The sequence below is a fragment of the Chelonia mydas genome, chromosome 4 (genome assembly GCF_015237465.2).
Source record: "Chelonia mydas isolate rCheMyd1 chromosome 4, rCheMyd1.pri.v2, whole genome shotgun sequence".
Lineage (NCBI taxonomy): Eukaryota > Metazoa > Chordata > Testudines > Cheloniidae > Chelonia > Chelonia mydas.
In genome coordinates this window covers 2399817-2427234 of record NC_057852.1, presented here as the reverse complement: position 1 = coordinate 2427234, position 27418 = coordinate 2399817, and the positions used below count along the sequence as shown (strand labels likewise).

General features: G+C 52.1%; 1 long non-coding RNA gene across 1 annotated transcript; it reads left to right on the top strand.

The window, feature by feature from the left end:
• Window positions 1-1123: 1123 nt before the first annotated feature.
• LOC119566057 lies at window positions 1124-2646 on the top strand. The gene is made up of 3 exons (XR_005225039.1): window positions 1124-1170; window positions 1608-1682; window positions 2524-2646. It is a non-coding gene; the product is annotated as an uncharacterized LOC119566057 (long non-coding RNA).
• Window positions 2647-27418: the final 24772 nt, after the last annotated feature.

The window sequence follows — 27418 nt, the reverse complement described above, 5'->3', positions numbered from 1 at the left end:
CCTGCTGCTGCATCTTGAAGACCAGGATGAGAGTGTGACACTGGTAAGTGCCACGGTCATTATTGCCTTAAGAGCAAAGAGCCAGTATCCCCTGGGGCCCCCACTCCATTCATCGCCAGAGCCCCTTGCCCAAGTGGAGTCTTCTCCTCCCTGCTTCACTCCATGCTGGAGCCAAGTGCCTCATCCATCCTCACAGCACACAGCACAATTGGGAAGAAAAGCCTTCTTCTGGGAAAGAGGAGGGGCATAGCGTAGCGGGGCCGGGAGTACTGCTGCTGGCCCCGACATGGCCCAGGGCCTGCGTCCCCCTGAAGTGCGGGGCCCCCCAAAGCACGGGGCCCTGGGCAACCACCCCAAACCATCCAAAGGACAGGACAGCTCTGGCTCTCTCCAGCCAACTCTCCCTTTCCTCTCCTCAGCACACTCCTGTGGAGAACAAATTACAGGAATCTCCACTGGCAAGAAAAGCAGGAGAACAAGGGACGGGGAAGGTTCCACGTCCCCCAGACTATCCCTCTCTCAGGGAGAACCCTCTTGGTCTCCTCTTCTCTTGCAGTCACGTAAACTGACGCTCTTCCGCTGCGCAGTGTTCCTCAGGTGGGCTCATTTGAAGACGCTCTCCCGCAGCATGGCCTGGGATGGCTCCTCACAGCTCTTGAAGTGTGTCTGGATCTGCTTGGTAGGTGAATTCCTTGTGCCTTGAGAGTGCTGAATGGCAACTTGAGGAAGACCTTTCTAACCCCACACCCTGAGTACCCATCCGCTTCGGTCGGGCTGCAGGACTCCGTTCCAGGCTCTCTGCTGGCTCATTTCGGCAGGAGTTACAATCCGTTCACATTGTTGACATTTTTCTCCACAATTCTCTGACCTTCAAACTTTTGTCTTTTCAAATGAAAGCTGAGGTTCTGGAGAACACAATAGGAACTTCAGAGGGCTGCTGCTCTGGTGTATGGGTTCATATTGGCGGTTGCCATGGCCTGGCTATATGCTTTGGCTTTCCTGGACTATTCGCTGTGGAAAGAACATGTCATTTCTATATTGTGCATTTCTTCCTTCTTTCTTCCTAGATGCAGACCAACGAGAGCCACATCCCCAAATTCCTGTTCCAGGCCTTACAGTACCTGGAAAGCTCACAGACAGCAATAAGACATTCAGCAGCCCGATTCATTGGTAAGCAGAGCAAATTCACTTGATCTTTTCTCAATGCTTCCTTCAGAGCCCTTTTCTGGATGGCTGCTCTGTTCCCTCCAACAGCACCAGAATCCTAAAACGGGGTGTGTGTGTGTGTGGGTGTGGGTGTGAATTAACATGTATTCCAAGATGAAGGGAGCAACTTAGCTGAATCGACTGCACCAACTTCCCCCGCCCACAACAACTCTTTGGCTGTGCCTAGGGGAAACCAGCAGGATGTGAATTCAATCTCCTTTGGAAATCAGCCTCTCAGTAACTTCTGGGCATCTGATGCTTTCTCGAATGTGCTTTGTGAACAGATGTAAGGAATGTCTGGAATTTCCCAAGGGTGTCTTGGGGGAATGGCTGCATCATTAGCAGTTTTCAGCGAAGGATCTGAAAAGCCATGAGACCCATTGTATTCATTGTATGTCTAGGAAATACTATCCACCATTACTGCGATTTGTTGTCTGAAACAGTGAATGAAGATGGCATCTCCCGCCTGTATGAAGGTAAGGAAATACCTCTGTGTGTTTGGGCCTCTGTGGGAAGCACAGGGGTACAGCACAGGGCCTGAACACAGCTTTGCATGTGTCCCTCTCAGTCTAAGGACAGCGTTGAAGGAAGAAGGATGGTCACGCGAGCTTTCATCAAGGTCCCACAATCTGTGCACGGGAACAGGGGAATTCCATCCCTAGCTCCTAGTGTAGACGTAGCCTTAGAGCTTTGTGGGGAGACTGTCTTCATCAAGGTCAGAAAGTCTCTAAAGGAAGGCCTGACCAAATTGAAAAGGGCTCTTGTTATTCAGGATGATGATGATGATGACGATTACCCTCTGTAGGGAAAGATTCATCACCTACCCTCCCTGGAATGGAGTGATTGCAGGCCAGGGAACTTCACTCCAAGATTGGTTATCAGCTCCTAGGAAATCCCATGAGGGCACATGGGAAACACTTTTCCCTGTGAGCTCTTCAGGAATGAAGGCACAGGGCCACAAAGGATTTCAGGAGATGTTAGGAGCCGAAATCCCTTTGTGGATCTCGGCCTAAATGTTGGATGGTTTAACGTGGCTGCTGCTGTCACTTGCCTGTTCCATCCAAAGAACAAGTGCCCCCAACCGTCTGTGTGTACGGATCTGTGGAGGAGTGTCTGCCAGCAGAGGGGGAAGTTAGGCAAGAATGGGGTCTCCTCTCTGTCCAGGGCTATTTTGGGAGGAGCGGAGTTGTTGTTCTTGTGCCCTTAGAATCTTGAGTCGCTAATAGCAGGGGGCAATGGCCATCGGAAGTGGAGGTTTCCTAGGTACCAGTCACATCAGCACCATGGGGTTTTCAACCCATTTCCTCTTGGTTTCAGCTTTTCACGAAGTGCCTTTGAAATCGGACAGGACTACATGGTACATCCTCAACAGATATTATAAATATTTGCAGAAGCTTGAAAATCTCGTGTCGGGTTCTGCATTCGACTAGGGAACCAGGAGCGACACTGAAGAGCTCTTTGTCCTGCTATAGTAAATACAACAGACGCTTCTCAACTTTTTGGTGTCCCTAGCCTCTGTTTGCCAGAAGCTGGGAATGGGGGACAGGGGACTGATCACTAGATGATTGCCTGTCCCTTCATTCCCTCTGGGGCACCTGGCATTGGCCACTGTCGGAAGACAGGATACTGGGCTAGATGGACCTTTGCTGTGGCCTTCTTATGTCCTTATGTTTGGAACCGGGGCTCAACAACGAGGTGGATATCAGCAGATGACCCAAAATTATGTCGATTAGTCAGGCCTAGAGAAGACTTGGAAGAAGTTCAAAGGGATCGAAGAAAGCCATGTCACTGGGCAGCACCATGGCAGATGAAAACCAGCGCTGACCAAGGCAGGGCCATACACATGGAAAGCAGTGAGGTGAATGACTCCTCCATATTGCTGGTGTCAGAAGCCAAAGCACGGCTGGTTGGGCCCAGTGGTTGGAGCAGTGGCGCTGGGGCCTCGTGCTCAGAGTGGTGGAGGCCGAGCCGAGGGGAGCCAAGGGTTGGAGCCGGAGTCAGGAGTCAAGAGCAGGATTGGAACAGGCTGGGGAATAGGGCAAGGGCCGGATTAACGATCCCTAGCCAATGGGAGCTGCGGGAGGGCAGAGCCTACAGGCAAGATCAGCTCCCGGGACAGAGGTTCCCGGTGTGGTGCTCGTCGCGCTGACGTGGCTGGCGGGGGGAAAGGAACGGCAGCGTGCGGAGCCGCCTTGCCCCCACCCCAGCCAGGCAGGGGTTTAGTGGCTGCAGCCTGGGCCCCCCTTAGCCCTATTCGTTTCCTGAGTGCCCCATTGCCCCACTTCTGCCCCATTTCCACACACTGGTACAGGGCAGAACCCTGGAGCTGATCTGTGAAATCTCTCTCACTAGAAGGAAGTCACTGCAAAGGCAGGACAACCCCACCTTTGGGCACCATGGAGGACATCTCATCCCACTGCACAGAGCCCTATATTCACACAGCTTCTCGCATGTGGTTCCCTCACTCATCAGAGCCAGGCAGAGAGAGGAGAAATTCTCCCCGACTCCCTTTTACCATTGCCAGCCCACAGGGGAGCGGAGGTTGCGGGGGGTTGGGTGCTCTCTTTAAGAAATGCCAGCTCTCAGGGAAGTTGCCAATGAGCATCAGCAAAGTGGGGTGGGGTTGTGCTGTGGAAAACTACCCTGCTTGAAGGTTTTGTTCTTCTCATTTGGGTTCCTGCCCTTTCTCCCTCTTCCAGACATCAAGAGGCCAACAGGAGCCAATTGAGCCCACCACTGATCCCATCTCTTGTGCGATGGCAAAGCAGCTTTGCATGGGAAGGAGGAGACAGAAGAGGCCGAGCAGCATGTGCCGGGCTGAACCAGCCACACAGAACCCCATAGTCTAGGTGGAGAAAGCCAAGCCCCTCCCCAGCCCTGCCGGACATGCTCCAACTGGAGCACCAGAGTGTAAGGGAGCAGCTCAGCTCACGCTAGGCAGACCGCTGAAAATGGAGGATGCACACTGTAGGCTCCAGTCCAGAAACAGCTCAATCCCCTGACTGCAGAGCCCCGAGGCGCCGAGACTCAGCCGCATCCCCGGGGGCCTGCAGACATGCAAGGGAGATCGGAGACTCTGGGAGTTTCCCATGCCGGGAATCCAGAGACCCCCAGCCCATGGCCTAGAGACATCTCCTAGGAAGTAACCTGGGTGAACTAGGCATTGTCATCCCAAGTGCTGGATCCCCACTGACTCAATGGCAAACACATTGGCCATGGACAAGGCCCTGGGCGAGGAGCCAGTGGAGTAATGAGGGCCTGGGTCCACCTGCCCTGGCTGCCATCCATCCTTTGGTGGCTGCCCACGTCCCCATTGACCCACTAGACTGCACAGCCCCAAGAGGAGGGGCAACCATCTTGCCTCTGAACTCTCAGCCAAACAGCCCTGCACTGACGGGCAGCTATACTGACTCCGGCCGTTGGGCCACACAGCATTGAGGGAGAGAGTAACCATATTGTCTGTTGCCATAGGGCCACACGGGCGTAAGAGACAGGATAGACATATGGACTCTGAGCGTTGAGCCACACAGCCCCGACGGAGAGGGCAGCCGCACGGAGCCTGGTCGCTGGGCCACACAGCCCTGGACAGAGAGGGCAGCCACACGGACTCTGGTCGCTGGGCCACACAGCCCTGACGGAGAGGGCGGCCACACGGACTCTGGTCGCCGGGCCACGCAGCCCCGACGGAGAGGGTTGCCACTCGGACTCTGGTCACTGGGCCGCACAGCCCCGACGGAGAGGACGGCCGCACTGACTCTGAGTGTTGGGACACACAACACTGCATGGGAGGGCAGCCATTTTGACACTGGGCATTTGGCCAAACTACCCTGAGGCTTAGGGAAGTTATTTGATGTCAACCATGGGACCTCGCCCCTTCACTCCTCAGACATCGCTCATCTGTCACCATGAGACCGACCCCATGACATAAGACTTTTGGGGTCAAGATGCAAACAGGAGTAGAAGCAAAGAGTGGCACGTGACTCCTCTAAGAGATCCTCCCACTCCTTTACCAATCTGGGCGTGTTTTATCTCCATCCACCTGCCTCAGGAATGGATTTGAGCAATTGGGGAATGTTCTGGGGCAGAGTGACCCATCCGGAAGTGGGTCACGTGACCCTCCGAGATCTTCTCCCACTTGGGGTGGGCCTCAGCCCCTTAGGACCAACCAGAGAGGGGATTTCACCAAACAGGGTAAGTGCCATGGTGGGGTGACCTGCCCGCAAGAGGGGTCCATCACCCCTCCATGAAATCCCCGCACTGTCCTCTGCTAATCAGTCAGGGTTTCGCACGCACGCTTTAGGCCATCCCAGAAGGGAAACGTAACGATCAGAATAGGCAGTGCCTGAAGGTCTAGGCCAGAAGCCGCCGATCTCTGGAGCTCCATGTTTGCGTGGCTGGCAGCATCGTCCTGGAAGTCGCAACACAACACTGCAGGGAAGAGCCCGTCTCGTTCCAAGGATGTCTTTTGAAGAAACCATGGCCTAGACCTTCGGGCTATACCTGTTCTGGATTGGTACACATTTCCCTTCTGAGATGGCCTAAGGTGGGAGTGAAACCCTCGCCAACTGCTAGAGGGTGGTGTGGGGAGGTTGTAAAGGGACCACGGGATCCTGTTGCGGGCAGGTCACTCCACTGCAGCACTTCCCTTCTTTGGTCAAATCCCCTCTCGGGGTGGTCCTACGGGGCTGACGCCCACTTCAATTGGTAGAGGACACAGGGAGGAGTTCTCAGAGGGGATATACAACCCCCTTCTGCATGGGTCACCCTGCCCCGCAACGTCCCCTGATTGGTCAAATCCAGTCTCCGGGTGTGTAAAATGCTGGTTGCCCCTGCCAAATTTTCCTAAAAGAAAGGAAGAAAGGCATGTACCTTTTGGGTTATCTGTCAGGTGGCCATCTTGGACTTGGGAAAAGAATCTGGTGACCTTTAGCCATTTGCTAGATTAGTTTGGGTTGGGAAGCACACTCCCAAGCACGGATTGAATCCGCGTAGATAGGGTCTAACATCCAGGCAGAGACGACGCAAAGAGGGATAGGGAGGGTTTTTAGTTAGGTCTACACACCCATTCCTGTGTCCATCATGGAGTCCCTCCTTGACGTCCAATGTCAAGAGAGCAGCAGCCGTCCATCGCTGTCCCTGCAAGAGAAGGGAGAGAGAACATCAACATGACCTCCTGGGTGTAATTGTTTGGGAGACTGGAGCACTTCCAGAGTTCAAGTTTTGTTAATCCACCCCTTCTCTAGCCTAGCCTAGTCCTTTTCCCTCTCGTAAATAAAGTCTTGTTTGTGTGCTTACCACTGCCTGGCGTTATTTTCTTGTGCTAAGGCAAGCTCTGACAGACTGGCTTTACAAAGGGGACCATGTGGGAAGAATTTACTGTAAGATTCCCTGCATCTTCCGAATGGGGTTTGGGTTCTGCCCTTTTGAAAGGAAGGAAAAATCCTTCCAGGTGATCCTACAGGGCTGAAACCCACTGTGATTACTTAGTAATCTGTTCTCTTCACTACCAAGTTTGTGACCCTCTGTGTCATAGGGAAGTAGCCCATGGCTCATTATGCATCTTTTGATTTAAAATGGACACGTGTGGTGTACAGACGAAGAAGGACAACTTTTCAAGTCCAGTGTGCACAGAAATGGGATGGACACTTCAAGGATTGAATACAATGCTTTGATCTTCCATCTGTTCATTAAAGAAAGACAAAGGTGCAGATTTGGGAGGCTCGGCACTGACTTCCCCAGGATCATTCCTCGCCACGTAATTCCCATGAGAAATCTCCTCTCAAGGAAGAGCCTGAGGAAGTGTGATCAGGGGAACTACCCAGAGCACCAGATAAATCAGGGCCCTGAGCTGAGAAAAACCAAGCCTCAGCCAGTTCACAGTAATTCAGCTGTCCTCAGCACAGACACCCCTGAAGCACCCGAGGATTCCTTGAAAGGCTTTGAGAGGCTTGGCTCTGCAGAGCCAGAGATGAAGACTATTACTGCAGGGAAATCAATGACAGAGCACTGTCCATACCAGCACTTAGTTTGGTGTAACTTGTCTCACTCGGGGGGTGGCTTCTTCACACCCCTGAGCGACATACGTTCTACGGACACAAGGGGGAGTGTAGACACAGCCTTAGCAGAGAAGCGATTTAGAAAACAGGTTTTGTTTTGGAGGAAATGCAGGAACCCCGGGTTTGTAATAACCCAAAGGAGAGTCCGACCCCACCAGTCACCTTCCCCACTTTGCACTTGTCCCTGGGATAGTTGTTTTCTCTCAGCCTGTGCCCACTATCATGCCATGTGAAGGGGAAGGAGCCATGCACCTGTCTAGGGTGCTTCTGACATCCGAGAGGGGAGAAAGGAAAAAAGAGGCTCAGTCCCACATGCTACTCACACAGGGGGTGGGAACTTTTGTGATCATTTCAGTCGAGTCAAGGGGCTCCAAAAGAATCAAAGCTGCTAACGTGACCCTGTCCCTGTTGTTGGGGACACTGGAGCATGGCCACTAGGTAACTCGAGGGGATGGAAGACCATGAGTGTCGATGAAGCCCCCTCGCACTAGGCCCAAGTGTCCTTGACCCCCCCGCCTGGAGGCACTCGCAGCAGTTATGCTGAGGATCTGCAACAATATGTTGCAGAGTCAGACTGCATGAAACTAAAAAAGGCCAAACAGGGCAGATATGGAAGAACAATGCTGAACCAAGCAGCTTTATGTATAGGTTAACAAATGATACAAAAAACAAGGGAACTAGCTGGGAACTGGATTGGCTGGCTAGATGGATACTTAGGGCAGCTTGCTATTGGATAAGTATGCTGAAGAAAGGATGTATAAAAGCCTGGGTAACTTCCTGCTCTGGGTGCAGGATTTGAGATTCTGTTCTCCCTGGACCTTTCTGAAGCTTCAAATAAACTTTTCTGCTTCTCCACCCCGTTGTGGTTATTGGGTGATGCACACCGGGTAATGAACCCCTGCCCCCTGCTGTTGTTTTGCCTCTCGGCACTGGGTGCCGGCAACACTGTCCAACATTAAACAGGTGAAACAAGGCTGGCAGTTTGGGCTGCTGGACAGAACAAGCCTTCAGGCTGAAAAGCCAATAACCTTTCTCTCCATTTCAGCAAAAAACAACATTCAACAAACCCCCACAAAAACAGGCACCTGAAAAAGTCCTGCCCCCGACTTCACCTTTCCAAGGTCTTCTCTGCACTCTCTCCCGCCCTGAGTGAGAATCCGACACCTTGACCAACACACCACAGTGAGACCCGAATGCAGCTCTCCCTCTGCAGGCAGGATGGTGGAGAAAAACACAGGGGAAAAAAACCTCCCGGCTCAGCTGCGCACGGAGCCTTGGCAAGGACGTGGTGGAAAGGTGACGCCGGGATCTCTCGCACGGTAAAGGAGACTCGTGCTCGAGTCCAACAAACCCTTTGGGAACTCGAAGGAAGCCGCATCCCACAGGCGTTTCCACAGACCAGCCACCAGCCACACACCCAGGCCGGAGGGGCCGGGACACGGGAAGGGGCAGCCGCAAACGCCCCCGGGGGGAGGGCTGGGGCGGGAGCTGCAGCCAGGCCCCTGGACCCGCAGGGAGACGCAGACCCTGACAGCAACCAGCCACGTTTGCCCGCGTGTGTGTGTGAGACACGTTTGTGTGTGTGTGATGTCTTGTGTGTGTGCTCTGTGTCGTGCAGAGTCTTGTGTTCAGTTTGTGTGTGCTGTGTTGTGTTTCGTGTTGTGTGTGTGTGTGTGTGGTGTGGTGTGTGTAGTGTTGTGTGTTGTGTTGTGCGTGTTGAGTTGTGTGCCGTTTTGTGTGTCATGTTGAGTATGTGTTGTATGGTTGTGGTGTCATGAGACGTGTTGTGTGTGATGTGGTGTGTGTCGCACGCACAGACACAACACATTGTACGCCGCATGCACAACACGTCACGTGTAGCATGTCACACACACGTCGCACATCACACGCACAGCATGTTGCGTGTAGCACGCACACACACAAAACATTGCACTTCGCACACGCACACACAACACGTCGCCTGTTGCACGATGCACATCGCACATAACACGGACACACACAACATGTTGCGTGTCGCACGCACGGCACCTCACACTCACAAACACGTCTCACACACGCACAACACGACACACACCACATCACACAGACAGAAAAAACTACACACATGTCACACATACAGAAACACACACAACACAACACACAACACGTCACATACACAGCACAACACACAAAAAGGCACACAATATAACACAGGCACCCAACCTGACAGACAACACATCACAGACACTCACACAGACACACACACACACACACACACCACGACACACAACACGTCACACACACTCAACACAACACTCTAGATGAGACACAACACACACAGAATGTGACACACAAGTCACACACACACAACATGTCACACAACACGTCACACACACAAACACACACAAGACGACACACAACATGACACACGCTTCACTCAAAACACGTAACATGGCACCACACACACAACACCATACACACACTGAACACGACACAAAACGGCCCACAATACAACACAAACACACATCACACACAACACATCAGACACACACACCACAAAGACACACACACAGTACGTCACACACACACGACACTACAGAAAACACGTCTCACACACCCACACCCACACACCACGTCACATGTCACACCACACCATGGGATGGTGTTCCATGAAGGAGGAGTGCTGGGCAGAGACGGGCTCCATCTTACGAAGAGAGGGAAGAGCATCTTTGCCAGCAGGCTGGCTAACCTAGTGAGGAGGGCTTTAAACTAGGTTCACTGGGGGAAGGAGACCAAAGCCCCGAGGTAAGTCGGAAAGCGGGATACCGGGAGGAAGCACAGGCAGGAATGTCTGTGAGGGGAGGGCTCCTGCCTCATACTGGGAATGAGGGGCGATCAACAGGTTATCTCAAGTGCTTATATACAAATGCACAAAGCCTTGGAAACAAGCAGGGAGAACTGGAGGTCCTGGTGATGTCAAGGAACTATGACGTGATTGGAATAACAGAGACTTGGTGGGATAACTCACATGACTGGAGTACAGTCATGGATGGTTATAAACTGTTCAGGAAGGACAGGCAGGGCAGAAAAGGTGGGGGAGAAGCACTGTATGTAAGGGAGCAGTATGACTGCTCAGAGCTCCGGTACGAAACTGTGGAAAAACCTGAGTGTCTCTGGATTAAGTTTAGAAGTGTGTGCAACAAGAGTGATGTAGTGGTGGGAGTCTGCTATAGACCACCGGACCAGGGGGATGAGGTGGATGAGGCTTTCTTCCGGCAACTCACGGAAGCTACTAGATCGCATGCCCTGATTCTCATGGGTGACTTTAATTTTCCTGATATCTGCTGGGAGAGCAATACAGCAGTGCATAGACAATCCAGGAAGTTTTTGGAAAGCGTAGGGGACAATTTCCTGGTGCAAGTGCTAGGGGAGCCAACTAGGGGGGGCGCTTTTCTTGACCTGCTGCTCACAAACCGGGTAGAATTAGTGGGGGAAGCAAAAGTGGATGGGAATCTGGGAGGCAGTGACCATGAGTTGGTTGAGTTCAGGATCCTGACGCAGGGAAGAAAGGTAAGCAGCAGGATACGGACCCTGGACTTCAGGAAAGCAGACTTTGACTCCCTCAGGGAACAGATGGCCAGGATCCCCTGGGGGACTAACATGAAGGGGAAGGGAGTCCAGGAGAGCTGGCTGTATTTCAAGGAATCCCTGTTGAGGTTACAGGGACAAACCATCCCGATGAGTCGAAAGAATAGTAAATATGGCAGGCGACCAGCTTGGCTTAATGGTGAAATCCTAGCGGATCTTAAACATAAAAAAGAAGCTTACAAGAAGTGGAAGGTTGGACGTATGACCAGGGAAGAGTATAAAAATATTGCTCGGGCATGTAGGAAAGATATCAGGAGGGCCAAATCGCACCTGGAGCTGCAGCTAGCAAGAGATGTCAAGAGTAACAAGAAGGGTTTCTTCAGGTATGTTGGCAACAAGAAGAAAGCCAAGGAAAGTGTGGGCCCCTTACTGAATGAGGGAGGCAACCTAGTGACAGAGGATGTGGAAAAAGCTAATGTACTCAATGCTTTTTTTGCCTCTGTTTTCACTAACAAGGTCAGCTCCCAGACTGCTGTGCTGGGCATCACAAAATGGGGAAGAGATGGCCAGCCCTCTGTAGAGATAGAGGTGGTTAGGGACTATTTAGAAAAGCTGGACGTGCAGAAGTCCATGGGGCCGGACGAATTGCATCCGAGAGTGCTGAAGGAATTGGCGGCTGTGATTGCAGAGCCCTTGGCCATTATCTTTGAAAACTCGTGGCGAACAGGGGAAGTCCCGGATGACTGGAAAAAGGCTAATGTAGTGCCCATCTTTAAAAAAGGGAAGAAGGAGGATCCTGGGAACTACAGGCCAGTCAGCCTCACCTCAGTCCCTGGAAAAATCATGGAGCAGGTCCTCAAAGAATCAATCCTGAAGCACTTAGAGGAGAGGAAAGTGATCAGGAACAGTCAGCATGGATTCACCAAGGGAAGGTCATGCCTGACTAATCTAATCGCCTTTTATGATGAGATTACTGGTTCTGTGGATGAAGGGAAAGCAGTGGATGTATTGTTTCTTGACTTTAGCAAAGCTTTTGACACGGTCTCCCACAGCATTCTTGTCAGCAAGTTAAGGAAGTATGGGCTGGATGAATGCACTATAAGGTGGGTAGAAAGCTGGCTAGATTGTCGGGCTCAACGGGTAGTGATCAATGGCTCCATGTCTAGTTGGCAGCCGGTGTCAAGTGGCGTGCCCCAGGGGTCGGTCCTGGGGCCCGTTTTGTTCAATATCTTCATAAATGATCTGGAGGATGGTGTGGATTGCACTCTCAGCAAATTTGCGGATGATACTAAACTGGGAGGAGTGGTAGATACGCTGGAGGGGAGGGATAGGATACAGAAGGACCTAGACAAATTGGAGGATTGGGCCAAAAGAAATCTGATGAGGTTCAATAAGGATAAGTGCAGGGTCCTGCACTTAGGATGGAAGAATCCAATGCACCGCTACAGACTAGGGACCGAATGGCTAGGCAGCAGTTCTGCGGAAAAGGACCTAGGGGTGACAGTAGACGAGAAGCTGGATATGAGTCAGCAGTGTGCCCTTGTTGCCAAGAAGGCCAATGGCATTTTGGGATGTATAAGTAGGGGCATAGCGAGCAGATCGAGGGACGTGATCGTTCCCCTCTATTCGACACTGGTGAGGCCTCATCTGGAGTACTGTGTCCAGTTTTGGGCCCCACACTACAAGAAGGATGTGGATAAATTGGAAAGAGTCCAGCGAAGGGCAACAAAAATGATTAGGGGTCTAGAGCACATGAGTTATGAGGAGAGGCTGAGGGAGCTGGGATTGTTTAGTCTGCAGAAGAGAAGAATGAGGGGGGATTTGATAGCTGCTTTCAACTACCTGAAAGGGGGTTCCAAAGAGGATGGCTCTAGACTGTTCTCAATGGTAGCAGATGACAGAACGAGGAGTAATGGTCTCAAGTTGCAATGGGGGAGGTTTAGATTGGATATTAGGAAAAACTTTTTCACTAAGAGGGTGGTGAAACACTGGAATGCGTTACCTAGGGAGGTGGTAGAATCTCCTTCCTTAGAGGTTTTTAAGGTCAGGCTTGACAAAGCCCTGGCTGGGATGATTTAACTGGGACTTGGTCCTGCTTTGAGCAGGGGGTTGGACTAGATGACCTTCTGGGGTCCCTTCCAACCCTGATATTCTATGATTCTATGATTCTATGATTCTATGTCGCCACAAACACACAACCACACACAATCTATACAACACTCTAGACCACACACAAAACACACACGACACACAACCCGTCTCACACACACACATAACACAACATGACACACACACAACACAACACACACAGAAACAAATCGCATGTCCCACACAACACGACGCATGTTGCACGGATACACAGAACACATCGCATGCACACATGTATGCAAGTCGCACGACACACACACAGAAACACGTCACACACAAACACACACGTGACACACAACATGACACACAACACATCACACACACAAACACCTCTCTCACACACACACAAGACGACACAGAACCCGTCTCACACAGACACACAGACACACACAACACAACATGTAACACACAACATGACACACAACACGTCACACATACAACACATCGCACGTCGCACATTGTACGGACACACACAACACATCACGCATCGCACGTCACACACACAACACATCGAATGTCGGACATACAACACGTTGCACATCGCACGCACACTCAGCACGGCACACGTCGCGCATTGCACGCCACACTTCGAACACACAACAGGTCGCGTGTCGCACGTTACACACAAAAACGTTGCATGTCGCACACACATGTTGCACGTCGCACATCGCACACACAACACGTCGCACGTCGCACAAACAAACACACAATGCCTCACAAACACAACACATCACACACACAAACAGGTCTCTCACACACGCACAACATGAAACACAACACATCACACACACAACACGTCACACAGACACAAACACACACAACATGACATACAACATGTCACACACACACATGCCACATGACACCACAAACACACCCCACACACACAACACGTCACACACACACAAACACACAACACATCACACAGATAGGCACAAACACATACAACATGACACACAACACGACACACCCAAGACTACGCAAAACACATCTCACATACACACACACACACACACCCCATGTCACATGACACCACAAACACAACATCACACACACACTCAACACGGCAAACAAGAAGACGCACATGTGAAGGCCAGTCAGCCTCACCTCAGTCCCCGGAAAAATCATGGAGCAGGTCCTCAAGGAATCAATCCTGAAGCACTTACACGAGAGGAAAGTGATCAGGAACAGTCAGCATGGATTCACCAAGGGTAGGTCATGCCTGACTAATCTAATAGCCTTCTATGATGAGATTACTGATTCTGTGGATGAAGGGAAAGCAGTGGATGTATTGTTTCTTGACTTTAGCAAAGCTTTTGACACGGTCTCCCACAGTATTCTTGTGAGCAAGTTAAAGAAGTATGGGCTGGATGAATGCACTATAAGGTGGGTAGAAAGTTGGCTAGATTGTCGGGCTCAACGGGTAGTGATCAATGGCTCCATGTCTAGTTGGCAGCCGGTGTCAAGTGGAGTGCCCCAGGGGTCGGTCCTGGGGCCGGTTTTGTTTAATATCTTCATAAATGATCTGGAGGATGGTGTGGATTGCACTCTCAGCAAATTTGCGGATGATACTAAACTGGGAGGAGTGGTAGATACGCTGGAGGGCAGGGATAGGATACAGAGGGACCTAGACAAATTGGAGGTTTGGGCCAAAAGAAACCTGATGCGGTTCAATAAGGATAAGTGCAGGGTCCTGCACTTAGGACGGAAGAACCCAATGCACAGCTACAGACTAGGGACCGAATGGCTAGGCAGCAGTTCTGCGGAAAAGGACCTAGGGGTTACAGTGGACGAGAAGCTGGATATGAGTCAGCAGTGTGCCCTTGTTGCCAAGAAGGCCAATGGCATTTTGGGATGTATAAGTAGGGGCATAGTGAGCAGATCGAGGGACGTGATCGTTCCCCTCTATTCGACATTGGTGAGGCCTCATCTGGAGTACTGTGTCCAGTTTTGCGCCCCACACTACAAGAAGGATGTGGATAAATTGGAGAGAGTCCAGCGAAGGGCAACAAAAATGATTAGGGGTCTGGAACACATGACTTATGAGGAGAGGCTGAAGGAACTGGGATTGTTTAGTCTGCGGAAGAGAAGAATGAGGGGGGATTTGATAGCTGCTTTCAACTACCTGAGAGGTGGTTCCAGAGAGGATGGTTCTAGACTATTCTCAGTGGTAGAAGAGGACAGGACAAGGAGTAATGGTCTCAAGTTGCAGTGGGGGAGGTTTAGATTGGATATTAGGAAAAACTTTTTCACTAAGAGGATGGTGAAACACTGGAATGCGTTACCTAGGGAGGTGGTAGAATCTCCGTCCTTGGAAGTTTTTAAGGTCAGGCTTGACAAAGCCTTGGCTGGGATGATTTGATTGGGGATTGGTCCTGCTTTGAGCAGGGGGTTGGACTAGATGACCTCCTGAGGTCCCTTCCAACCCTGATATTCTATGATTCTATGATTCTATGAAGTGTGAGGTGCGATGTCTTCTGTTTGCATGTGTGACGTGCAACATGCAATGTGCAACGTGAGACGTGTTGTGTGTGTGTGACATGCAATGTTTTGTGTGTGTGATGTGCGACGCAGGACGTGTTGTGTGTGTGACATGCGATGTGCTCTGGGTGGGGTCTGTGTGTGTTTCTGCACAAGCTGATTGCGATGTCCTGGAGGCCAACAGCAAAGAGGGTTCGGCGTCAGCTTTCTTGCCCTGCCGTCAGTCTGCCACCTGGCTGGGGTGACAGTGGCTGGGGACCCCAGGAGCTACTGAGAGACGCGGAGGATCCCGCGGAAGGGAGAAGACAACGTGAGAATCAGACTCTTCCAGCAACGAGCCACATTTGCCCAGTGCTGACGCTGTCAGGCCTCTGAATTTTGGGTCAGAAACCAACAGCCAAATCGAGCTGGAAAATTGAACCACTTGCAAATGGCCCTTCTAGCGTGTCACCAGACCATAGGCGACCGTCTGGGGGTGAGCTGTGGGCTCCCGAGAGGTAGAATCCAGGGCCTGCCTCTTCGCTTCCCACGGCCAGGTATTTTCAGCCCCAACAATTAGGGGAAGAACAGGGAGATGAAAAGCCAAAGAAAGTTTCAAGAGTTCTCCTTCCTGGCTGAGCTGGCTGCGCTGTCCAGGTCATGGATGGTCATTGTGGGGAGGGATGTGGGTCTGGTCCACTTTGAAGGCGGTTGATCTGGGGAAGGATGTGGGTCTCAGATATCTGGAGGATTGGCCCAGAGCCCAGTCTTGTGGGGGCACAGCTGGTGGTCCCCATCCTCGTCTGTCTGCCTCTCTTCTGCCAGAGAAGGCAAGCCAGGCGAGTACCAATAATGATGCTGTCAATAAAATGGAATCAAGTTGTGGATGTTTTTTCTTTTAAAAAATATTTTCACACTTTTCAATCTGCCCCAATTTCATCAGGCCCTGGTAGTTCCTAGGACAAATGTGAAGGATGAGATATTGTAACTCTTCCCTCTTCGTGGGAGCAACAGCTGGCTGGGGTTTTGGCTGCTCAGGCTTTTGTTCCCTGGTTTTACCCACTGTGGTTTCTTTTGCATGGATTTCATGTACCTGTGTGTAAGTTTTTGCCCAAAGGCACACAGCTGTACAGGTTTTATCTACAGTCTTTACAAGTTGAAGTTGCAGATGAAGGGGGCTCCCAGCAATGGCAGCCTTAAGGGGGTGGGCGGCTAGAAGCTGGGGGACTGGATCGGGACCCCCCAACACTTACTGGTCTTTCTGCCCTGCAGTTTTAGTCCCCCCAGATTAGCCTGATTATCACAACAAAATTTTGTTTCTCCTGCTGCTAACAGCCCACCTTCATCCATTGGTCTCGTTAAGAGTTGCTATGGCAACCCCCATTTTCTCGTCTTCTCTGTATCGATATATCTATAGCTATATCTTCCTGCTGTATTTTCCCCTGCATGCATCTGATGAAGTGGGCTTTAGCCCATGAAAGCTTATGCTCAGATAAATTGGTTAGTCTCTAAGGTGCCACAAGTCCTCCTCATTAGCTTTTCCTGACTGATTATGTTGGGGGCTCTGCCTGGCTCCAGCGCTCCGGTCCCTCAGCTACCAAGGCCACCTGGGAACACTGATCGATTCCAGCTTCAAGGAGTGCTGAGATCCATCTGTCTCTTTCTGTGCCTCTGTCTCTCTCTAGCCCCCCACCCCACCTCCATGGGTGTTTTTGGCTTCTCCATTCACTCTGCAGCAATGCTCCTTGTACCCAAGCTAAAGATCCCTGCAGCCCCAAAAATCCTCGGGGGTTTGCTCAGCAAGTGGGTTACTAGCAGAATGGTTGTGGGGTGAAGGTGGGGATAGGGAGGTGCTGAACCTGGGGGCAGAGGAGGGTGGCAGATTAAGGTGTTGCTCAGCCCAGCCCGCTGAGTCCAAGGACATATGAGGGGACCAGCTTTAAATTGCTGTTCCATCCAGCCCACTGAGTCCCGGGACACATCTGGGGTCAGCTTGCGAGTGCTGATGACCCAGTCCTCTCTGACATGCTATGTTCATGTGTGTGTGCCTGTGTGTCTGTTCATGTTCATCAGATTTGGGGGCTGGAAGGCGTTCTTTTTCGGGAGTGTCACCCCTGCACACACGCCCACACACTCAGTGGTAGTGCAAGAGTTCAAGCAGGCGTTCTTTTTGGGGAGACTAACCCCCATTGCGCTGACCAGGAGAAGGGGGAAGTGGGAGCCTGCAGCGCCATCTAGCAGCCAAAGGAGAAATCGCCGGCTTCTGGATCTGTGTGCGCCCTTGGTTCGGTTCACATGCAAAGCTGTGTCACGCCAGGTTGGGAAAACGGGGTTCTGCTGCACGACATCATCCTCTGGAATGACTCAACCCAATAGGACACCTCCTACGATACACTGCTACGAGTGACGCTCTCAAACAGGTCCCCACAGCTCCCCAGTCTCCCCCCACCAGGAGGCAGGTGTGAGAGGATTGTTCTCCCCAACTGACAGAGGGAGAAACAAAGGCTGAGAAAGGCGAAGGGCCTTGTCTTCCATCACACAACTTGTCGGGATAGAGTTGGGAACAGGACCCGGGTGTCCTGACTTTCAAACGAACCATCAGTCTGGAGTTTCACACACTGAATGATCAGAATTAAGGGACCTGCAATGAGCTACAGACCAACAACCATTCACACTGATTCTTCAGCAAGTGTTTTAGAAGCACGAGAACACCAGCGAGAACCAGGAACGGCTCAGAGACAATCAGCAGTGAGAAGGAGAACAATTCACCAAGCCGATGATTGGTTCTGGCTTATTTGCTGGGCCTTAAACGAGAACAACAAAGTCCTGAGTCTCCTCCCTGCCACGAGACCCCCTGCTCAGCCAATCAGCACCGAGACTCTGGTGGTGGGCTGAGGGTTCCCCACATGGCCCAGGGATGGCTCAGGTCACCGGTGAGGATCACTCTCAGAGCACACTTCCTGTCCCATCTCTTTGGGAGGCCTCCCACCATGAGGGCTACAGAGCAGCCCCCTCCTCGCCAGTGGAGGGAGGGAAGCAGGAAAAGGGAAACCAAAAAAGTCAAACCCCAAGGACTCGAAGGGACAAAGGCCTAGCTGGGGGAAAATTGTCCCACCTTAACCTCCTGTTTTCCGTGCCGAGAATTTGGCCAGCACCGGGTGGATCAGGCTGCCTCGGTACCAAACCTCTCTGGGGCTCTTACCTTCTCCACAGGGACGTCTGTCTTCTCGCTCAATCAGCGGTGGGAAAGGAGAAAACTCCAGAGAGGCTCCACCTCGCGCTCACATACGTGACCCTGAATTCTCTCTCAGTCCTCAAGGAGACACCTCCAGAAGGAGACTCCCTGCAGCAAAGCCCCAGGGGTCTCTGAGATCCCCCTGCCCTGAAGCCTGTCCTCCCTGGCCATTGTCGTGGACTCTCTGTGAGGTCACCGCCTCCCAACCTCCTTTCACCAATCAGCTGAGTGCCAGAAAAGGCCCTTGTGATGTCCCTGCCACCCCCACCCCTGCCCTGAGGGCTCATGTCCTGCCCCGAGCCGGCCCCTGTGCGTGTTTGAGCTCCTCCCCCTGGGTCACCCCCACACACTCAGTGGTCGTGCAAGGGTTCACGCAGGCCACACGTGGAACCATCAGAGGATGCTCAATGTGCCGCACTCGGTTTTGCAGAGATTTGGAGACTTGAAGGACAGAAGGGACTGTTAGATCATCTCATCTGGCCCCCCTACACATCACAGGCCTCCTGCATGGCGCAGTAGTGAGTTTTGGACCAAAGCAGACTCGAGAAAGGCATCTCATCAAGGGATGGAAGAAGCACCACTTCCCTTGGCAAAAAGAAAAGGAGTACTCGTTGCACCTTGGAGACTAACCAATTTATTTGAGCATAAGCTCCCTCCTCAGACGTTCTTGTTAAACCCTGGATTTGTGCTGGAAATGGCCCACCTTGATTATCATACACATTGTAAGGAGAGTGGTCACTTTAGATAAGCTATTACCAACAGGAGAGTGGGTTTGTGGGGGGGGGGGCGGGGAGAAAACCTGAATTTGTGCTGGAAATGGTCCAACTTGATTATCATACACATTGTAAGGAGAGTGATCACTTTAGATAAGCTATTACCAGCAGGAGGGTGGGGTGGGGGGAGGTATTTTTTCATGCTTTGTGTGTATAAAAAGATCTTCTACACTTTCCACAGTATGCATCCGATGAAGTGAGCTATAGCTCAGGAAAGCTTATGCTCAAATAAATTGGTTAGTCTCTAAGGTGCCACAAGTACTCCTTTTCTTTTTGCGAATACAGACTAACACGGCTGTTACTCTGAAACACTTCCCTTGGGAGTCTGGAGGAAATTGATGCTGTGGGGGGCAGGGAATTGACCCCAAGGCCACACTTGTGAGTCTGTATCATAACACACATGCACAACAGCACTGCGCGAAGTATGTACAGGTCATCTTAACTCTGATGTTTCCTAACGTTTAAAGGCCTGGTCTCCAGGGTGTTCTTTTTGTTTATAGATCGATTTTGGGGAGAGATGCAATCCTTTAGTTCAGAGTGGGAGCCGTGTTAGTCTGTATTAGCAAAAAACAAAACCAAAAACAAAACGAGGAGTAGTTCTGGCACCTTAGAGACTAACAAATGTATTTGGGCACATTTGATGGTGTGGCTGACATGATTAGGTCCTAGGATGGTGTCCCTAGACTAGATATGTGGACAGAGTTGGCAATGGGTTTGTTGCAAGGATAGGTTCCTGGGTTATTGTTTTTGTTGTGTGGTTGCTAGTGAGTATTTGCTTCAGGTTGGGGGGCTGTCTGTAAGCGAGGACTGGCCTGTCTCCCAAGATCTGTGAGAGTGCAGGATCATCCTTCAGAATAGATTGTAGATCCTTGATCCTGCCCTGCAGATCTTTTAGTTGGGGGCTGAAGGTGATGGCTGGTGGCGTTCTGTTCCTTTCTTTGTTGGGCCTGTCCTGAAGTAGGTGACTTCTGGGTATTCTTCCTTTCAGCAGGTGGGGATTGAAGTTTTAAGAATGCTTGATAGAGATCCTGGAGGTGTTTTTTTCTCTGTCTGAGGGATTGGAGCAAATGCGGTGATATTTTAGAGCTTGGCTGAAGACAACGGATCGTGTATTGTGGTCTGGATGAAAGCTGGAGGCATGTAGGTAAGCATAGCGGTACAGGATAGGGTGGTGTTTATGTGACCATCGCTTATTAGCACTGTAGTGTCCAGGAAGTGGGTATCTTGTGTGGCCTCTCCTTCTGCCCCTCCACCCCCACGAACACGATACAGTTCTGCGGTGACCTGGAATCCTACTTTCCACGTCTCTGACGGAAGGAATATTTCAACACACCTCTGAACAACACACTAATCCACAGAGACCTTCCTACCAACACGACAAAAAGAAGGATTCTGCCTGAAGGTCGAAACAGTAGACTGGACTTCAACTCGAGTGCTTCAGCCGACAAGCACAGGCTGAAGTGGTCGAAAAGCAGCATCACTTGGTCCATAACCTCAGCCGTGCAGAACACAACACCGTCCACTGCCTCAGGAACAACTCGGACATCCGAATCAAAAAGGCTGACAAAGGAGGTGCTGTCGTCATCCTGAATAGGTTGGAATATGAACAAGAGGCTGCTCGGCAGCTCTCCAACTCCACATTCTCCAGCCCATTCCCCTCTGATCCCACTCAGGGTGACCAAGAGAAACTGCACCATCTGCTCAAGAAACTCCCTGAAAAAGCACAAGAACAAATCTGCACAGACACGCCCCTGGAACCCCGACCAGGGGTCTTCTATCTGCTACCCAAGATCCAAAACCTGGAAATCCTGGACGCCCCGTCATCTCAGGCATCTCTGGCTAGGGGTGCTGGTCACGTAGGGCCTGAGGAGAGAGTCGACATAGCCAGATAATCCTGCTGTCAGGATGCCAATGCCTGAGATGATTTCATCGCAGTCTCTGACGAGGGGGTTCAGGCTCCAGTGCTCTGCTCTGTTTTCCGAGCCCTGTCCAGGGGGTTGTTTCCAGTTTCAGAAATGGGGCAATGTTCACACACTCCCAATGGGTCTTTGCCTAAATTAGGCCCTAAGCCAGGGGGAGGCAAATTTTGGCCTGATGCCGGATTGGGTTTCAGAAATTGTACGGAGGGACAGTTAGGGGAGGCTGTGCCAGCAAGGCATGGCCCGGCCCCCGCCCCCATCCGACCCCCACTTCTCGCCCCTGGATGGCTGCCCCGGGCCTCCGGCCCCATCCAACCTTTCCGTTCCCTGAGGGGCCCCCCAGGACCCTTGCCCCATCCAACCCCCCGTGCTCTCTGTCCCCTGACCACCCCCGGATTCCCCCACCCCTAATTGTCCCCCTCTGCCCCATCCATCCCCTCTTCTCCTTCCTGACTGCCCGCCCCCCCGTGACCCATGCCCCATGCAACCACCTTTTCTCCCTGACCAGCCCGAGACTCTCCGCCCCAACTGACCCCTGCCCTAACTGCCCCCCATCGCCCCATCCAACCCCTCCTCTCCTTCCTGACTTGCCCCCGGGACCCCTGCCCCATCCAACCACCCCTTGTCTCTGACCGCCCCGGGAGCTCCTGCCCCTATTCAACCCCCTGTTCCCCGTTGTCTGATGGCCCCAATCCCTATCCACCCCCCAGCTTCTGACCACCCCCCGAACTCCCGTGCCCTCTATCCCACCCCTCGCCCACTCCCTGCCCCCTTACCACGTTGCCTGGAGCACCAGTGGCTGGGGGGCGGCAGCCATGGCCTGGTGCCACCACACTGCCCCTCCCCACAGCCCCGTGGGGCTGCCTCCCCACAAGCCCCCAGGCCCCAGTGTGGCCGTGCCACTCCACAATCCCCCACCGACTGTCCTGCTCGCCCCAACCCAGGATGCAGCCACCCCACCCCACAGACCCCTCCCCTCCCTACAGCCCCCCACAGCCATGCTGTGTCCCCCTGGGGGCAGCCATGGTGCTGCCCCTCCCAACCCAACCGCCACAGCCATGCCATTGACCCAAGTCCCCGATCCAAGTCCCCTATAGCCTCTCCCTCCCCCACATCCCTCCCAGACCCCGTCCCCATCCATTCAACCCAAACGCCCCCTGTCCACAACCCCCCTCTCCTCCTCCCACAGCACCAATCCATCTCCTACCCTCCCACAGCTCGCACAACACAGACCCCTCCACCTCCCAGCTGGGCCCCCTCCCCACCCCCTGCCACCCCACCCACCCCATCAAGCACCCTCCCCCGCTGGTGCACCAGGGTTTCCCCAAGACCTACCAACAGCTATGAATTAAAAACCCCACACTGTTTGCTGGGGCCTCCTGGAGCCGTGGTCCCTACCTGGAGATGCTGAAATCTCACTCTTGTCTCTCTCCTCCTGCCTCCTGCTCCGAGCCAGGCTCCAGACAGTTATGTGGTGAAGAGATGAACTGATGATAGTGGAAGGAAAAAATCAAAAACCAAAAGTGAAGCCAAAAGCACAAGCCGGGCAGGCAAGGCAAATCGCAAGCTGTTGCCATAGACTCGTCCTCCCCCTTCTCCAATAACCCACCCAAACCGGGACACCACAGACCCCATGGACGGCAAACCAACCACCTGGAAGCAGCAGCAAAAAGGCAGCAAGGACACAGGCCGACAGAGAGTGGAGGGAAAATCAAAAGGGAAAGAGCCCAGTCTTTGAAAGCTTTTTTAGTTCTCTGCACATGCTCCCAGAAGAGGATGGGGCAACCAACAGCCAATCATGCTCTCAAGCAGGGAAAGAAAATCTACTCCTGGACCAACAACAAAGGAAAAGGAGAAGGAACGGGACAGTAAGCGGGACAGAGAGATTTATTCACGTGAGATGGTAATTCATTAATTCCCTCTGTTACTTCCTGGCCATTTCTATGACTTTAGTGCCATTAAGAAAACTGTTCTCAAAATCTCTGGGTCTCCTTGCCCTACGCTGTGGTTATGAAAGCTCCTTCTCAGCTCCTTTTACTTTCCTGCTTACCACTTACTGTAAATAAACCATTAAAACAAATCTTCTTGTTTCTTCCACATTCATGTCCTGCAGCCCCAAAAATCCTCGGGGGTTTGCTCAGCAAGTGGGTTACTAGCAGAATGATTGTGGGGTGAAGGTGGGGATAGGGAGGTGCTGAACCTGGGGGCGGAGGAGGGTGGCAGATTAAGGTGTTGCTCAGCCCAGCCCGCTGAGTCCAAGGACATATGAGGGGACCAGCATTAAATTGCTGTTCCATCCTGCCCACTGAGTCCCGGGACACATCAGGGGTCAGCTTGCGAGTGCTGATGACCCAGTCCTCTCTGACATGCTATGTTCATGTGTGTGTGCCTGTGTGTCTGTTCATGTTAATCACATTTGGGGGCTGGAAGACCCCACCCCTGGGGAAACGAGGTCCTGCAGGGTAGCTCCATTGGGAGGGAACTTGCAGAAGGAAGGAGTAGCGATCCATAGGAAAACACAAGAGACAAAAGCAGCACATTGACAAAATTGAAGAATCTCCCCCCAACAGAAGAGTAATCCTAACAAATGGGCGTACCCCAAGGTAAAGGGCAATTCTGGTAACAGCTCATTTGGGGCTTGTTTGGAAGGGGGATGGACGTCATTCTTGTGACAAGGCACCTGCTATGGCCAAAAACAATTTAGCCCTGTGCGCCCTTCCAGACAAGTCTTATGTCCCAAATACTTTGGGTCTTCCAGGATAAGTCCCCAAATAATCAAGGATCTTGACCAAAAAGGTCGTCACGTCTAAAAAGGAAGAAAGATTGTCGTTGTGGAGACCATGAAACAAGCCCTGCAACTTTTGGACACGTATCCCGACAGTCCACAGGGTGCACATCAAGGAACGTTCAAAGCGAGAAGGGCGTTCTTTTTGGGGAGACTAACCCCCATTGCGCTGACCAGGAGAAGGGGGAAACGGGAGCCTGCAGCGCCATCTAGCGGCCAAAGGAGAAATCGTCGGCTTCTGGACCTGTGTGCGCCCTTGGTTCAGTTCACATGCAAAGCTGTGTCACGCCAGGTTGGGAAAACGGGGTTCTGCTGCACGACATCATCCTCTGGAATGACTCAACCTGATAGGACACCTCCTACGATACACTGCTACGAGTGACGCTCTCAAACAGGTCCCCACAGCTCCCCAGCCTCCCCCCACCGGGAGGCAGGTGTGAGAGGATTGTTCTCCCCAACTGACAGAGGGAGAAACAAAGGCTGAGAAAGGTGAAGGGCCTTGTCTTCCATCACACAACCTGTCGGGATAGAGTTGGCAACAGGACCCGGGTGTCCTGACTTTCAAACGAACCATCAGTCTGGAGTTTCACACACTGAATGATCAGAATAAAGGGACCTGCAATGAGCTACAGACCAACAACCATTCACACTGATTCTTCAGCAAGTGTTTTAGAAGCATGAGAACACCAGCGAGAACGAGGAATGGCTCAGAGACAATCAGCAGCGAGAAGGAGAACAATTCACCAAGCCGATGATTGGTTCTGGCTTATTTGCTGGGCCTTAAACGAGAACAACAAAGTCCTGAGTCTCCTCCCTGCCACGAGACCCCCTGCTCAGCCAATCAGCACCGAGACTCTGGCGGTGGGCTGAGGGTTCCCCAGATGGCCCAGGGATGGCTCAGGTCACCGGTGAGGATCACTCTCAGAGCACGCTTCCTGTCCCATCTCTTTGGGAGGCCTCCCACCATGAGGGCTACAGAGCAGCCCCTCCTTGCCTCCTTGCCAGTGGAGGGAGGGAAGCAGGAAAAGGGAAACCAAAAAAGTCAAACCCCAAAGATTCGAAGGGACAAAGGCCTAGCTGGGGGAAAATTGTCCAACTTTAACCTCCTGTTTTCCGTGCCGAGAATTTGGCCAGCACCGGGCGGATCAGGCTGCCTCGGTACCAAACCTCTCTGGGGCTCTTACCTTCTCCACAGGGACGTCTGTCTTCTCGCTCAATGAGCAATGGGAAAGGAGGAAACTCCAGAGAGGCTCCACCTCGCGCTCACATACGAGACCCTGAATTCTCTCTCAGTCCTCAAGGAGACACCTCAAGAAGGAGATTCCCTGCAGCAAAGCCCCGGGGATCTCTGAGATCCCCCTGCCCTGCAGCCTGTCCTCCCTGGCCGTTGTCGTGGACTCTCTGTGAGGTCACCGCCTCCCAACCTCCTTTCACCAATCAGCTGAGTGCTACAAAAGGCCCTTGTGATGTCACTGCCACCCCCACCCCTGCCCTGCAGGGCTCATGTCCTGCCCCGAGCCGGCTCCTGTGCGTGTTTGAGCTGCTCCCCCTGGGTCACCCCCACACACTCAGTGGTCGTGCAAGGGTTCACGCAGGCCACACGTGGAACCATCAGAGGATGCTCAATGTGCCGCACTCGGTTTTGCAGAGATTTGGAGACTTGAAGGTCAGAAGAGACTGTTAGATCATCTCATCTGGCCCCCCTACGCATCACAGGCCTCCTGTATGGCGCAGTAGCGAGTTTTGGACCCAAGCAGACTCCAGAAAGGCATCTCATCAAGGGATGGAGGAAGCACCACTTCCCTTGGTAGCCTGGAGGAAATTGATGCTGTGGGGGGCAGGGAATTGACCCCAAGGCCACACTTGTGAGTCTGTATCATAACACACATGCATAATAGCACTGAGCGAAGTATGGACACGTCACCTTAACTCTGATGTTTCCTAACGTTTAAAGGCCTGGTCTCTAGGGTGTTCTTTGTGCTTCTAGATCTATTTTGGGGAGAGATGCAATCATTTAGTTCAGAGTGGTAGCCGTGTTAGTCTGTATCAGCAAAAAACAAAAACAAAACGAGGAGTAGTTCTGGCACCTTAGAGACTAACAAATGTATTTGGGTACATTTGATGGTGTGGCTGATGTGATTAGGTCCGAGGATGGTGTCCCTAGACTAGATATGTGGACAGAGTTGGCAATGGGTTTGTTGCAAGGATAGGTTCCTGGGTTCGTGTTTTTGTTGTGTGGTTGCTGGTGAGTATTTGCTTCAGGTTGGGGGGCTGTCTGTAAGCGAGGACTGGCCTGTCTCCCAAGATCTGTGAGATTGAGGGATCGTCCTTCAGAATAGATTGTAGATCCTTGATCCTGCCCTGGAGATCTTTTAGTTGGGGGCTGAAGCTGATGGCTGGTGGCGTTCTGTTCCTTTCTTTGTTGGGCCTGTCCTGGAGTAGATGACTTCTGGGTATTCTTCCTTTCAGCAGGTGGGGATTGAAGTTTGAAGAATGCTTGATAGAGATCTTGGAGATGTTTGTCACTGTCTGAGGGATTGGAGCAAATGCGGTTGTATCTTAGAGCTTGGCTGTGGACAACGGATCATGTGATGTGGTCTGGATGAAAGCTGGAGGCATGTAGGTAAGTATAGCGGTCCAGGAGAGGGTGGTGATAAGCGATGGTCACATAAACACCACCCTCTCCTGGACCGCTATACTTACCTACGTGCCTCCAGCTTTCATCCAGACCACATCACATGATCCGTTGTCCACAGCCAAGCCTCTCCTTGGCCTCTCCTTCTGCCCCTCCACCCCCACCAACATGATACAGTTCTGCGGTGACCTGAAATCCGACTTTCCACGTCTCCGACAGAAGGAATATTTCCAACACACCTCTGAACGACACACTAATCCACAGAGACCCTCCTACCAACACGACAAAAAGAAGGATTCTGCCTGAAGGTCGAAACAGTAGACTGGACTTCAACTCGAGTGGTTCAGCCAACAAGCACGGGCTGAAGTGGTCGAAAAGCAGCATCACTTGGCCCATAACCTCAGCCGTGCAGAACACAACACCTTCCACAGCCTCAGGAACAACTCTGACATCCGAATCAAAAAGGCTGACAAAGGAGGTGCTGTCGTCTTCATGAATAGGTTGGAATATGAACAAGAGGCTGCTCGGCAGCTCTCCAACACCACATTCTCCAGCCCATTCCCCTCTGATCCCACTCAGGGTGACCAAGAGAAACTGCACCATCTGCTCAAGAAACTCCCTGAAAAAGCACAAGAAC